Consider the following 15,135-nt stretch of genomic DNA (forward strand, 5'->3'; position numbering starts at 1 on the left):
AACCAGCTAACAACAAGCTAACAACCGGCCAACAACCGGCCAACAACCGGCCAACAACCGGCCAACAACAGGCCAACAACAGGCCAACAACCGGCCAACAACAGGCCAACAACAAGCCAACAACAAGCCAACAACAAGCCAACAACAAGCCAACAACAGGCCAACAACCGGCCAACAACCGGCCAACAACCGGCCAACAACCGGCCAACAACAGGCCAACAACAGGCCAACAACAGGCCAACAACAAGCCAACAACAAGCCAACAACAAGCCAACAACAGGCCAACAACAAGCCAACAACAAGCCAACAACCGGCCAACAACCGGCCAACAACAGGCCAACAACAGGCCAACAACAGGCCAACAACAAGCCAACAACAGGCCAACAACAGGCCAACAACAGGCCAACAACAGGCCAACAACAGGCCAACAACAGGCCAACAACAGGCCAACAACAGGCCAACAACAGGCTAACAAGTGACAGAAAGTGAAAAGTTAATTTCTTCATATTAAAAACAATCACTTGGTGTAATTCTGTGCTCAGGAAGGCTTTACATTTTATGCTGACTCTACGTTTCAGACCACACCTAGCAGCCTGACCTTTGACCCCGTGCGGAGGGACTCTAACTGCTCAGCCCTGAGGAGCCAGATGGTCGGACAGGTGGGAGCACGGCGCTAATCCTGCTGCTAATAACACAAATACAAATGCTACGACAACACGGAGCAAACACTGAAACACACACGGGAGGATTAACGGCCAACAACCTGAACAGAGGCACCGAACGGAGGACGGAGTTCAGTCCTCAGACCGTCGGTAGTCACCAGAGAGTCTGACCAACAGACACAACCACAGACAATAAAAGGCATGAACACAATGTATGAGCTAACTGCGGGTGAACTGCAGGGCGCACACAATAGGGATTTCATTCAATACAATAACCAATAATCACCTGCTTCTCATTGCAGATAGCGATAAGTTAATTTCAAGTCAGAACAGCTGAGGTGTTGTGAGCAATAATAGAGGATTTCACTAGAACATAAAGCCGAGCGAATGTTTGGCACGATAATTCAAAAGTTAGCTATAATTTAATAATGGGAATAATAGAAATGTCTCCATTATCTGCTTCGATAACAACCTTAATCTCCACTGGACCGATGATGTGGACACGAGATGAAACCTGATATCTGATATGGACACTGATTGAGTAATTAGTTTGCATTGTACTCATTCAGGCTGTAAACCTAATTTTAAAGTGATTTACGAGACAAATGTTATTCTTTTTATTTACATCTTCTTATTTCCCTGTTAGTGATCTTTTCATTGGATCCTGATCTGTAAAGTCTGAGCTTTATTTTACAATAAATTCATCTTCTAACCTTTCAGACATTAACAAATGTTATCCAGGTGTTTGTATAACTGCAAACTCTAAGTTTCCAGGTTTTCCAGGATGTGTGGGAACTCTGACTTATTGAGGATGGTGGAACTGAAGCTTGTTTCCATAAAGACAGAGTGAGAGAGTTTTAAGTGTGCTCACTCTTCCTTTACCTGGTGCTTGAGAAACGTTCCCCGTATCTGCACCTGAGAACGTCTCTCAGGTTCTCTGCAGAGCGCTGCCACACCGTACAGCAGGGGCAGATCCGGGGGTGTACAAATATTTTCAGTTCATTATGAAACTGTGGTTGGATAAATAATTATTAATTACTCAACTGATTGTATAAAATGTTAAAGAATAGTGAAACATGTCAATCACAGTTCCCAAAGACGACATCTTCTAACGTCTGGTTTTGTCCGAACCAAGTAATTCCCTGCGATAAACACTCGAGACGCTAGAAGTACAGAAAGATTGACGATTAATCAAAAATCATTGTCAGTCGCTGGACTGATACAAATGATTCTCTGATCAGATTTCTTTACACCTGATGTCTGCATAATGGAGGTATGTAATTAGTGAAAGCTCATACGAGCGGCGCTGTATCTGTGGAGCAGTGAACATGAACGAGTCCCACTCTGAGTCTCGGGTTCGGACTGATCCCCGAGCTGACTTCCAGACTGCAGAGCGGTTCTCAGATCTGCTCAACTGCCTCTAATGCCGCACTTAATTAAAGGCGGCGGCGTGGCAGGACCTCCGCAGCCCGCCCCGCTGTCAGCCAGAGAGGAACCTCTTTATATGGAAATGAGCCGGAGAACGCTGCGGCCCCACCGAGCCCCACTGGGCCCCAACAGCAGGACAAATCATCCGGCCTGCCCCGATGGAAACTTGGCCTGGACGATTCCACAACTCAACACAGGCGAGCCAGCAAGCATCTTCTGACTCTGCCGGGCCATAAAGTACGCGTCCTGGGCCGGGTGAATCCTCGCCCGCATATTAACACGCTGTCAGCGCGTCTGCTGATTTACAGCGAGCTGCAGGAGGAGGAAGACAAGGCTGGGAGGCTGCCAGCTTCAGATGAGCCACTGCTGCTGCTCGGGCTCTGTGTGGACTGCTGGTGAACTGGTTCTGGGTGAAACTGGTTCTGGGTGAAACTGGTTCTGGGGGAAACTGGTGCAGTTACCTGAACTTCTCGTGCCGATAGCGTTAGCATTAGCTTTAGCATTGGTCACAACCTGTGTGATGTCATCAGGGGTTAACTTCTGGAAACCAGACCATAAATAAAACCTCTACAACCACAGACCTTATTCCACACATCCAACCAAAACCCATTGACTTCAGCAGAGGGAACCAGAGGGGCTACAATGCTAACAGTGCTACAATGCTAACGGTGCCTTCCCACCAACAGCAGATACAATTATATAAAGTCAATACAAAGAAGCAAATAAAAGCAAAAATGTGTCTGACATTTATTCCAGCTATCAGTTTTACTACGAACTGAGTTAGCAACCAAACTCCATTCAGAAAACAAGCATTTTAAAAGCTGAACTCAAATCTCCATCATGATGTTTATTTTAGGCTCATACTGCTGTTGTCGGACAGATTAAAGGGTGAAATCAAATGATCCCAATAACTCAGTTCAGGCTTTAAGGACTCATGTGCGAGTGTTAAAACTGGGAAATAAAGATTAAATAAATAATTTTAGTACAGAAACAGAAGGAAGAACAGAACAGCTGCTCATATCTCAAGTTGCCAACACAATTAACACCCAGTTTAAACTGCTGCTAAAAGTAATGGATAATTAAACAGTCAAAGTACAGCTCCTATCATCATCATCACATCATCATCATCATCACCTCCACCACCACCTGGAGCTACAGTGAAACCTCCACAGCGAGCCGTCACAGAGCTGCTCTCAGAAAGGAGCTTTATTCAAATCCTGACCAACACTCGCCGTTTGTTTACAGACGCTCTGCAGGATGAGCGAGTTTGCAAATTTATAGTTTCTGCTGTCAAACACGAGCACAAATCTTCATTATTCAGCAGGAAGTAAACTATCCTTCAGTGTGGTCACATCAACACGGGATGACCTTTAATCCCTGATAATGGACACCTCCAAGGTCCAAACCCTAACAAGCCATGTTTTCATGGTAACACCTGAGGTCCTTCCTAATACCTGGAACAATCATTACCATCTCATAATGTCCTAATGCAATGGAAACTTTGTTCACTGCTCCAGTAAGAGGGAGATTATCACCAGAGTTAGCTAACCTCTTACCGTCTGTAAAATGACCTAAAAACAACATTTACCCAAAGTAAATGAAAAGCTGTTCTTCAACCATTTGCAGTATATGTATGGTTTTGGTCTCAGTTAAAAGATAACACTCTCTAAAAAACAGCTGTTGATGGTCATTTATCTACGTGCTCGTGTAGTGAGTGGATATATTGGACCTTTGGTACTGAAACAGGACTGTTCTTGTTGGATTATTACTGATTCCTGGATTACAGCGAGGCTTCTTGGGTGAGTTGGCTCAATTTTATGATCGCTCGTTAGTTTGAGGCGCCGATTGTGCCCGTTGTTGTGACTGTATCCTAAAAGCGTTCTGATCAATAAATAGACGAGATTCTAAGATTTCCAATGATGTATGGTATGGGTGCTAAATCCAACATGGCGGAATGTATACATGTCGCATTCGGGCCGTTGACATAAGAAAAAGGTTAATCAATCCCAGATACTTACTGGGATTGAGACACAATGTTACCTCATAGCCTATTTCAAATCCACCACCAACACACACACACACACACACACACACACACACACACACACACACACACACACACACACACACACACACACACACACACACACACACACACACACACAAACCTGCTGCCTTCATTTAAAATATCCATGGAGCAGCTGAGGTCAAAGGTCAGATGGTTGAACTGTGACATTGAGCTTTATGAGCTCCTCCAATCAGACTGTAACTCCCTTTCACACTAACATGTGCAATGCGGGTAAAGCGGCTAAAAATAGGTGATTGATTGATTGATTGATTGACTGATTGACTGACTGCGGGCAGGGAGGTTGGTAATCAGAGAGGCAGCGCGTAGAGCCTGAATATTTCCATATCTAAAGATGAGTTAACGTTAAAGACAATTAGCTAACTAGGTAGTTTGGTTTAAGAGAGAAACTTTAATTCAGAAGCTGAACACACCTACAGCGAGATGACTGAGAGTTATTGATTATAGATTTACATTTAACACCATTGTTTGTGTATTTATTCTGTGATATAAATGTTCATTGTGACGAATAACTGATCCAGCGTCTCTGGCTAGTTGGTTATATTGGCTGGGTTTCAGTTTCTACGCCCCCCCCCCCACCACCACCGTCTACCCTGAATCTAACTTTCTGTTTCCAGCAGGCTGTAAATCCCATAATCCACTAACCACTTTCACTCCTCGAGCCTCCTGTTGGATGTTGACACTCAGATGATGAGAGCTGGCTGTGAGACAAACGGAGTTTTTATTCTGTTTGAAATGTCTGGTGGCTGCCAGAGACTTCAGGTTGAGTGTGCAGGAGGAGGACGGAGATAATAAACAGCTCTATAAATACTGAATACCACCTTCATGGTTTCATAGTCACTAATAAATGTGTCTGCGTGCTTTTATCTACAGGCTGAGAGGAGGAGAAGAAGAGGAGGATTTAACACTCGCTTCAAATGTCTGAACAGACAAATATATTTCAGGCACAGCGGGAAAACATCTGGACTGGATATACAGATGTGGAGGTTAAAGGAATGAGAGTAGATGATCGATTGATGCCTCTCAGAGATGAACTGACCTAACAGCCCCTGCTGCGGATGCCCCGCCGCGTGGCCGCAATGCCCCTTCCAAAATGAACTACTGGCTGTACAGTAAAACATTTCCTCATTAAACTACAGGAGAACAGCATCGTAGTGTCTAAGCTATCACACACTCAGGTTACCCACAAGCCCACCTGTCTTAAAGGGGAAGGACGGTAACACACAGGTACGGTGAGGTATTAAAGTACTAATACCAACCAAATACTGCGTTATAAACCTCACTGAAAGTATTATAGATCATAGAGATTATTTCCTATATACTATACACACACAGTTAGGTAGTTTTAGCTGTGATTCCCCCCCGCCCTCCAAATGACTTCATTATATGTACAACTACAAACACAGAAGTACAGAGGAAGAACAGAGTGTGAAGGTGTTGTTTCCTGCTGTTGAACTCTGTATATGATGTTTCTATCTGACAGACATCAGAGGTGGAGATTCACCCTGCGAGCCCCGTTCATGCAACCGCTCACTGAGAGCGTGCAGTCGGTCCCCAGTCTCTGCTGGAGGAAGTGAAAGTTTACACCTGAGCCTCCGAATCAATCTCACTCCCAACATAAAAGGGGACGTCCTCCATTTTGTGGATATGGTTTTTGGTTTTTTTTTCTCAAGAAAAGAAAGAAAAGCTCCACCTGCGAGCTTTGTCACACAGCCGTCAGTGGAAACACCCGCATCCTGTTTCAGCACATGAAGATCAACATGTGATAAGAGCGTAAGCTGTAAAGCTGAGCACACGAGAGGCTCCGAATGACGTACAATCACTCTAAATCTTAACAAAACTCATGTTTTTCCAGTGAATACTGAGAGTTTTGTATTTTTCTCCCTTTAGACACAGACAGCAGAGACACTTGATGTTCAGGTTTAAAAATAAACCAGATTTTAAATTTCAGGCGGAGCAGTTCCACATGCTTACCACGTCATTCACCTCCTCAAACCGCAGCAGCAACCGACGCCTCGGAGACCCGACAGGTAAAAAAACACCGTTTAACTCCGTATCGGCTCTTGTCCTCTCGGCCTGGATCTAACGGCTGTAGGGTCCAAAACGCCTCATTTAAATGTTATCGTGGCTGTCTGAGTGTCAGCAGCGTCACGCCCCGCAGACCTGTGAAAATACACCCGCAGGGTTTAAAAATAACGGGCGTCAGGTTCAGGGGCGCACCATCAATGGAAATATCAGAGAAACTGCAGCGAGAGATAAAAGTTAAAGGTGACAGAGTTATGATGAAGGACTGTACAGTCAGTTATTTCAGTTATAATTATTAGTTTATTTATTAGTAATTGATTAGTTGTTTGGTCCATTAATTGGTTAAAGAAAATGTTAATCAAGCCCAAGCAGACGTCCTCAAAGACATTCAGTTTACTGTCAAAGGACGAAAGAAAACAGAAAATATTCACATCTGAGAGGCTGAAATCAGAGAATTCCGACATTTTCTCCTAAAAAATATAACTCAAAACTATCAAAATGGTTGGCGACTAATTGACTAATAGTTTCAGCTTTACTACAAATCTTGTTCTCAGATGTAAGAAAGCCCTGAATAAACATCCCTGAATAATGCAAATAAGCAGTAAAAGATCTGACACACTAACAAACAACGGCAGCATCTGAGACTGCAGGTGTAACCAGCAGATATCTGGGCCGAGACTTCCTCTGCAGTCCGATCACATACAGACAGACAGGCAGCGTGTGACAGACAGGCAGCGATCAGGTCGACGGTGTCAACAGAGTGATAACATTTTACTACTCAGCAGCAACTTCACAGATTTCAGCCAGTTTCCTGTTAAACACAACAACAACAACGACGAGGTGGAGAGACAGACAGACAGAGAGAAACATTTCCCAAATATACCCCGAATTCGAAATATCAGACACACAGAAACTCCCCTATTTACTGGGAGAAATGCCAAAAAGTCAAATTATTGCAGCAAAATATGTCTCCTCATGCCACGAACTGAGGACAACCAGTGGAAACTCTGTAAATGTATAAAATAATTGATTGTTTTAGTTGTTTTTTTTTGTTGTTTATATATATATATATATATATACACACACACACACACAGTTTTATCTACTTTATTTTAATTTTAATATATTTTAATATTACATATATTATATATTTTATTTAATAATTAGTTATTGCTGTTATATTGACAACAGACCACTTGTTTTAACTGTAGTTACTTTACTATTGTTTTAATGACATTTTTAGTTGACACAAACTGATTGATTGTAATTAATTACTTATTGACTGAGATTGACTGATTGTGACTGTGATTGTGTCAATCATAGTTACAGTATAGATTATAATTCATTTATTGTAAATATAGTTTTCCTTTATTGTTATTATTTTTAATTCCAAACGCTTGCTTTGGCTATATGTTACGTCATGCAGAGAGAGAGTGAGAGAGAGAGAGAGAGAGAGAGCGAGACATCAGCAGTCTCTCACTCTCTGTCTCATTACAGAGGACTCTCCTCCTTATTGATCAGCCAGCTCTCTCTCTCTCTCTCTCTCCTCAGTGACATCACTTTCTGATTTAGAGTTTAAGTGATCTGATGTGATCACATGTTTCTGTGTGACTGTTTCTATCAGAATACTTGAAAATGGATCTTGTAAAGTTTCCTTTCTTAAAGTACTTTAACACTACAGCCACATTCACTCTTTCACACACATTCACTCAGTGATGGTAAAGCCCATCAAACAGAAACTAACTCATTCATACTAGAGGTGGGCGATATATATCGTTTGCGATAATATCGTCATTGTTGTTTTGACGATGTGCAAATTTCCATTATCGAGTATTTAAATTACTTCGACAAAAACAATGAAACGCATGCGGAAACTCCTCACATCCATTAATACACGGTACAGCAGCGCTCTCTACAGCATGGCAGGATTCAGTCACACAACTAGTGGGCCTACGTGACCACATGACGTGATCACGTGACCTCTCGCTAGCATCCTCCTTGCAACAGTTTAGCAGCGCGTTGTGATGGTAGAGAGAAAATGCAAACACCTCCAGTCCCTGAAGCTCCCGGTACTTCAGATGATTCAGTGCCGAGACGTGGGTCCTATGGGCTTCAGCGTTCAGAGCCCTAAGCGCCTTCAGCGGTAAAAAGATGTCAGCGGAGACGTGTTTTTTTTAGCGCAGCGCTCAGAGCGCTTCAAGTTGAAATCTGTTCAACTTTTAACCCCGCTGGGCGCTCGGAAAATTAGTTTTTGAGTTCTCTCAGCGCTGTAAATGCGTTTGGTGGACACAAGTCCAGCTCAGACAATTCTAATCACATTTTAAAGGATATCGATTGATTATCGTTATCGCCAAAATCCCCAAACATATTGAGATATTATTTTTTGCCCATATCGCCCACCCCTAATTCATACACATTCACACATTCGGGGTTCAGTATCTTGTTCAAGGACACTTGAGCCGGGCATCGAACCAACAACCTTCTGATTAGTGGACAACCCACTCTGCCTCTGAGCCACAGCTGCCCTGTCATTTATCAACTGATGGACAATAATTGGACAATAAACGCAGTTCTAAATATATCGTAGTGAATTTCTGTTATGGGGACAATGGTGAAACTCCTCAGCAGTGACTGAAAGAGGTTTGTGGCACCAACGGACTCACTGCGTGTACGAGTGATGTCACTGATGGTTTAATGTTCCTGCTGCAGTGAGAATGAGGACCAATCTCTCGGGGGGGGTCAGGCCACGGTCAGGAGGTGCAGCAGTTAAACAGAGAGAGAGAGAGAGAGAGAGAGAGAGAGAGACAGAGAGAGAGAGAGAGAGAGAGAGCTGCACCGGTCCATCCTTCATCTCCTCCTCCTCCTCTGGAAACTGTTAGTGAGAGATCAAAGTGTCCACAGGTGGAGGTGTGAACCTGTGTTTGTCCCACCCTGGTTGGACTCCGTACAAAGCTGTTCACTTTCTACTGATCTGGACATATTAAACGGATCAGTATCAGAACATCAGGAAGCTCCACTCTGTAACGCCACCTGAGTAACTAACTAATATCTCACCAGTTAGCGCGCACACACACACACACACCGGGGGGGGCAATAAGTCCACCGATAACGGTCTGCTACGAACAACCCGCCCCGTTTCATTGTCACTCTCGACCGCTGTGTTGTGGTGTGTGTGTGTGTGTGTGTGTGTGTATGTGCTGTAACATCAGCCGACCAATCAGAGCTCCAGCGCCTCTTACAGCTTATTGTTCAGTGTTCAGTGGTACACGGTGTTGATTCTGCCCCCCACAGTCAGCAGTACCCGATATATCTGCCCCAGCAACGTCAGCTACTGTTCAATATGTCGGTTTAAGTTCTGTTCGCTAACTTCGTCTTGACCTCGGTTCAGTGTGATGTAGTGCTCATTACAGCTTCCTGTTGGGAGAACGGCTCTCCTGTGGTCGGCGCTGTGCGGCACATAACAACAGACTGCAGCTCACAGCTTTACTATTACACACAGTATATCACACTGGACACTTCCTGTTCAACAGCCAATCAGAGCCGCTCTACAGCACCACACAGGAAGCTGAGAACTGGGTTTGTTACCGAGTAACCGAGGAAAAAACCCATCACACACGGATGATATTGATCAGTATACACTGTATCTTTATGGATTATTGATCAGTATACACTGTATCTTTATGGATTATTGATCAGTATACACTGTATCTTTATGGATGATATTGATCAGTATACACTGTATCTTTATGGATTATATTGATCAGTATACACTGTATCTTTATGGATTATTGATCAGTATACACTGTATCTTTATGGATTATTGATCAGTATACACTGTATCTTTATGGATGATATTGATCAGTATACACTGTATCTTTATGGATGATATTGATCCTGTATTGACAGTCAGACTGTGGACATATGACGGCCTTTAGCTCGTGTTTCTAGAGTTACGTGTTGTTACGAACACGTTAGGAATTGTTAAAATGTGATATTTCTTAAAGGGAGTTTGGTGCAGGGAGCTTTTAGTTGGATTCAAACTGCTGATATGGATCATTGTTAACGTTTAGTCTCCACTACAGAAACACTAGCTAACTGCTGAAGGCTGATCAGGTTGATTGATGCTTTAATAATATGAGTATTGATTACTGACACTGGCTTATCAGGATCATTATCAGCTGGTTGTACTGTACCAGTGTGCTGTAAGTGGCACCGTCCCGTCTGTTGTAGCTGGATAACACTGAAATCAAACATTTCCACCATGTTCTGATTATTTGACTACGGTATGTTTGCTGACTGACAGTCAAATTTTCTGTGCACATACGAGCGTCTGCGATTGGTTTAAAGCGCTCACGTGACAAACCTCAGACAACCCCGTCTCCTCTTTTGTGGTTCACCACTTTTGTTTACATTTTTCAGGACTCGGTTCAGGAAAAACAGCTTTATAATAATCTGCTTCCCCTCGTCGTCTGCAGCCAGTGCTGCTGTTATTCTCCCGTTTCCTCTCAGTTACGCTGCTTCTTCATGTAATCCCACAGCTGACAGGGAGTATAAATATATCAATGAAAACAAATAGACCAACGGCAGCTTATTTTACTGCATCACACCTCCGAGTTCAACCGCTACCTCCACTCTCAAGGCCACACTTTCAAATTCATAGGAAAACGTAGAACACAGCGGACCCATAGCTCAGCACTTCTGTCATTTCTATAAAGAAACTAAATTAAATTGTTGTTTTTAACGTTTTATGATGTAAACTTTAAAAGATCTGAACACAGAGCTTCAGTCTCTGATAAACGACCAAATCAGAAACCAAAGAGCTGACAGAACAAAGAGGAGGAAACCGTGAATCTGTCAGAACAGAAGAATATTAAATCTGATTGGTAAAAATACAGATAGAGAATGTATAAAAACTCCTCTCTGATCAATATTCACAGGAAATACTCAAATCTCTGGTTTTACACAAACTTCCTGCAGTGATTGAGTTCACTGTTTGTGTTCATTGATCAGTTGATCAGCTGTTCTGTGCTGTTATTGATACAGATCAATAGAATATGAACTATACAGTCAGTTTACTCACTGATAGGAGGGTTGGGAAGCAGTGGGTTAAATGACGAGGTGTTAAATAAAAAGTTTTCTGCTACTTTACGTTACGCAATCATCCTCAAATGTGTCTTTACAAGCTTCAGTAGCATGTTTTACCTGAAGATTTGTTTGGTACAGAGGTCCAATCACAGTATGACGTTTCCACCTAAAATACTAAAAATACTAAACCAGATTCCTGCTGAAATAAAACTCGGCTGATTTTCCAGCTCAGACTGACAGGAAATGACACAAAGTCCTAAAATCTGAGCAGATTTGGGGTTTTAGAGAAAACATTAGGAGCCTGAGCCTGGTGGCTAACTCCTCAGCTCTGGGTGCCACTGTCCTTTAGCTCAAAGCTAACACAGAGCACTGAGCTTCAAACACAAACACAAGACTAATGGCAGTTTATTTCAGAGTCACACCTCAGAGTTCAACGCCTGCCTCGACTCAAACTCACCGCTTCACAACCCTGAAAGACGACAAATCACAGTATCGCACCGGATAAACAGAGTGAGTCAGAGCACGCCTCCCACCACGCTACCGATATCCTGCGTCTGTCGATAGCTTTAACAGGAAGGTAAACAGTCGGTGTCTACTGTGGCCCTTCAGATAGAACAACAACCCCTCACGTTGCTCCGGAGTTCAATTACAGCCCATTAATGGATTAAGACACAATGAAGCACTAAAAGCTGGATAAAACTGGGCTTAAGTTAAATGACAAACACCTTAATGGAGTCATTTGTTCCTTCTGCAGCTTATTATTCAAAGTATCAGCTGACCTCAGTGACCTTTCTCCTGCACGTTGTACACAGCTGCAGTAATCTACCTGTAAAGATCTGCTCTATATCGTCCTGTCACCTGTAGATAATAACAGCTCTCACTGACAGTGACACAGTCAGTGCAGACTGAATGAATGCTGGTAGGAGGCTGGGGGAGTGTGATCGTCCTGATCTTAACGTTACTTCCCCTTTTGATTTGCTTTGTTGTTTTTGTTTGTTTCTTTGTCACATTAATGATATTAAAGTCTTATATCTGTGTGTGTGTGTGTGTGTGTCTGTGTGTGTGTCTGTGTGTGTATCTTATATCTGTGTGTGTGTGTGTGTGTCTGTCTGTGTGTGTGTGTGTGTCTGTGTGTATCTGTCTGTGTGTGTCTGTGTCTGTCTGTCTGTGTCTCTGTGTGTGTGTGTCTGTGGTTGTGTCTCTGTGGTTGTGTCTGTGTGTCTGTGTCTGTATCTGTCTGTGTGTGTCTCTGTGTGTCTGTCTGTGTGTCTGTAGAGTTATTCCTAATAAAGGATTTCCAGCTTTAAGGTTAAACGTGTGTCTGTGTGTGTGTATCTTATATCTGTGGGTCTGTCTCTGTGTGTGTATCTGTCTGTCTGTCTGTCTGTGTGTGTGTGTCTTTATCTGTGTCTCTGTGTGTGTGTCTGTGGGTTGTGTATTTGTGTGTGTGTGTCTCTGTCTGTGGGTTGTGTATCTGTGTGTCTGTCTGTGTGTCTCTGTGTGTGTCTCTGTGTGTCTGTCTGTGTGTCTGTCTGTCTGTCTGTCTGTCTGTCTGTGTCTGTAGAGTTATTCCTAATAAAGGATTTCCAGCTTTAAGGTTAAACGTGTGTCTCCCTGTAGTGTATCCAGTGTGGCTCACTCAGTCTCACACTGTTCGCTGTATTCAGACTTCAGGAGCAGTTCACTGAACAACTGCAAATAAAGTTGAACCCAGATCTTTCTATCATGTTAGCTAGCTAGCACTGGTGTTAGCCACTCATCTCTGGACTGTTTGCTCAACAATGCTAATTATATTCTAAATTATATTATTTCAGCAGCTTATTGAACCCGTAAAGAAACTAAACAGTTGGTAACACACAGGTCCCACGGAGCTAGCTATGTTAGCCACCGTTAGCTGGCGGAGGCTGCCTCGTCGGGCCGCTAGCGCAAAGCTAACAGGCACCTTAATAACGTCTTATAGAGCATTTAGCTGAGCACTGCTAGCCTCCAACGCACATAATGACATTTAATTAAAAGTCCAACATCGAATAAGCTGAATGTATTTATCACAGATTGCCCGAGGCCCACCGTGGCCTGCTACAATGCTAACGGCGCCCATTATCGGACGCAGTGGCTGCGGGCTCTAACGGTGAGATTTCATTTGAACACAAAGCGGCCATTTTTCCAGCAACCTCACCGGAGCTTCAGTGTGACAGTACAGTCGGTACAGCACGTTTGAATCCCGACGTCCAGCCTCGAGCAGATCGTTTATATAACTGTTGACCTGACGTCCTATTTGTCGTGTGATGGACAATTAACCGATGCGGCGCGTTCAGCCTCCCTGTCAGAGCCCTGCATCCATTATCGGACAGCCGTACAGCTCCTGTTGCTTTACCTTCTTTATGCAGCATTTATTCACATTTTCATCACAACTACAATAATATTAAACACAATGAGTTCACAGCGGACGTTAAACTGCTGCGTGGGAGTTTATAAAATGCTACTTTTAGCTTGAAAACACGCCGGTGCTGATTGAACGGACGTTGAACGGGTTTCAAACGGACACTGTGGTGTAGCTACAGAGGACGGACACCAACCGTCACACGGACAATAACGTGTTAATGTGTGTAAAACAAACATGGAGGTTGTGGATTATCATTGTACAGGTGAAAGGAAAGAAAGCGGGTCAGACGGGGACGTGTCCGATAATGGAAGCATGTCCCTTAGCTCCGCCGGTCGCCATATTTTTCCTCCCAGGGTGGCGAAGTCATGACCCGCCTTACTCCCGCCTCTGATTGGCTAGCGCTTGTCGCCTTCATTGGTTTGATTGGTTGGGTTTACGCATGAGCAGTGCGATTGGTTCCAGCCGGGGTTGAGAATGTCCGGGTGAACCAATCAGAGGCGGAGGGGGGCGGGTCATGACTTCGCCATCCTGGGGAGAAAAAAAATATCGCCAGACAAAGACAGCAGCTAGCCTGCCGAGCTAACCCCCGGGATAGCTAGCAGGCTATCCCGCGTTTGAAAAAAAAAAAAAGTGCATCCAAAATCCCACCCGGGTTCACCGCGTCCACTCACCCGGGTTCGAATCCCAATCCGACCAGCGTTCATGTGCACTCCATATGTCCCAGTAATCCCAGTGAAACTGCTCAAACAAGCTCCCAAACTGGTGGATTGGACAGGCAGACCAGTCAACGTGCTCCCAGTTCACTGGACCGCAGCCATCACACGCTCACATCCCGCAGAAACCTGGAAAACTGCGGGAAACACCGACATTCCGGGCTCACTTCTCGCTCCCGGACGACGGTAAAACTAATCCCAGATATTCCATGACCGGATGTGATATTCCCAGAGTTTCCAACACCGACGTTATCCCCGGTAACAGACACACAGACAGCAACAGACAGACAGACAGCACTGTGGGGCTAAATGGCTGTTAGGTACAATGCAACCAAACCCCGGAGCACCGGATCGGTGGAGTCACTGGACCTGGACTCGGTTCCCTGGAGTGGATTCACTGACTGGACCTGGACTCAGAATAATAATAAAAATGTACTTAAAGCATTAAACTCATGAGAATATCCCTGTTGTACTATTATATCTGATATTATGACATTACTGTAAAAGCAACTAATGATTATTAACTCTTTATATCAACCTTGTTCCTTAAGGGATTCTTAACTAAACGGACGCAATTACATATTTTAATGGGTATTTTACATTATGTTCAATAAACAACAATAACTGCAGGAAGTTTGTGTAAAATTAGCGATTTAGATGAATTTTGAGCAGATTATTTCCTGTGAATATTGATCAGAGATTATATTTTTATACAATCTGTCTGTTTTCTGTATTTTTGAACAGTCATACATT

The 15,135-nt window shown here is 43.6% G+C and overlaps 1 protein-coding gene and 1 long non-coding RNA gene across 5 annotated transcripts in view; both read right to left on the reverse strand.

The window, feature by feature from the left end:
- znf609a (zinc finger protein 609a) overlaps positions 1-14,694 on the reverse strand; it is a 32,640-nt gene extending 17,946 nt beyond the window's left edge. For 2 of the 4 annotated variants that reach the window (XM_051380792.1, XM_051380796.1), the window contains exon 1: positions 14,341-14,694. The gene's annotated coding sequence lies outside the window, so the exon portion shown is untranslated. Of the gene's footprint in view, positions 1-6,150; positions 6,340-13,462; positions 13,482-14,340 lie in introns of those variants that run through there. The other 2 variants (XM_051380793.1, XM_051380794.1) reach the window with 2 other exon arrangements.
- The window catches only part of LOC127352507 (uncharacterized), a 100,411-nt gene that overhangs the window by 66,342 nt on the left and 18,934 nt on the right, over positions 1-15,135 (reverse strand). The gene's annotated exons all lie outside the window — the stretch shown is intronic.

This window comes from Dicentrarchus labrax, unplaced genomic scaffold, assembly GCF_905237075.1.
Source record: "Dicentrarchus labrax unplaced genomic scaffold, dlabrax2021, whole genome shotgun sequence".
In the NCBI taxonomy this organism is placed as follows: Eukaryota; Metazoa; Chordata; class Actinopteri; family Moronidae; genus Dicentrarchus; species Dicentrarchus labrax.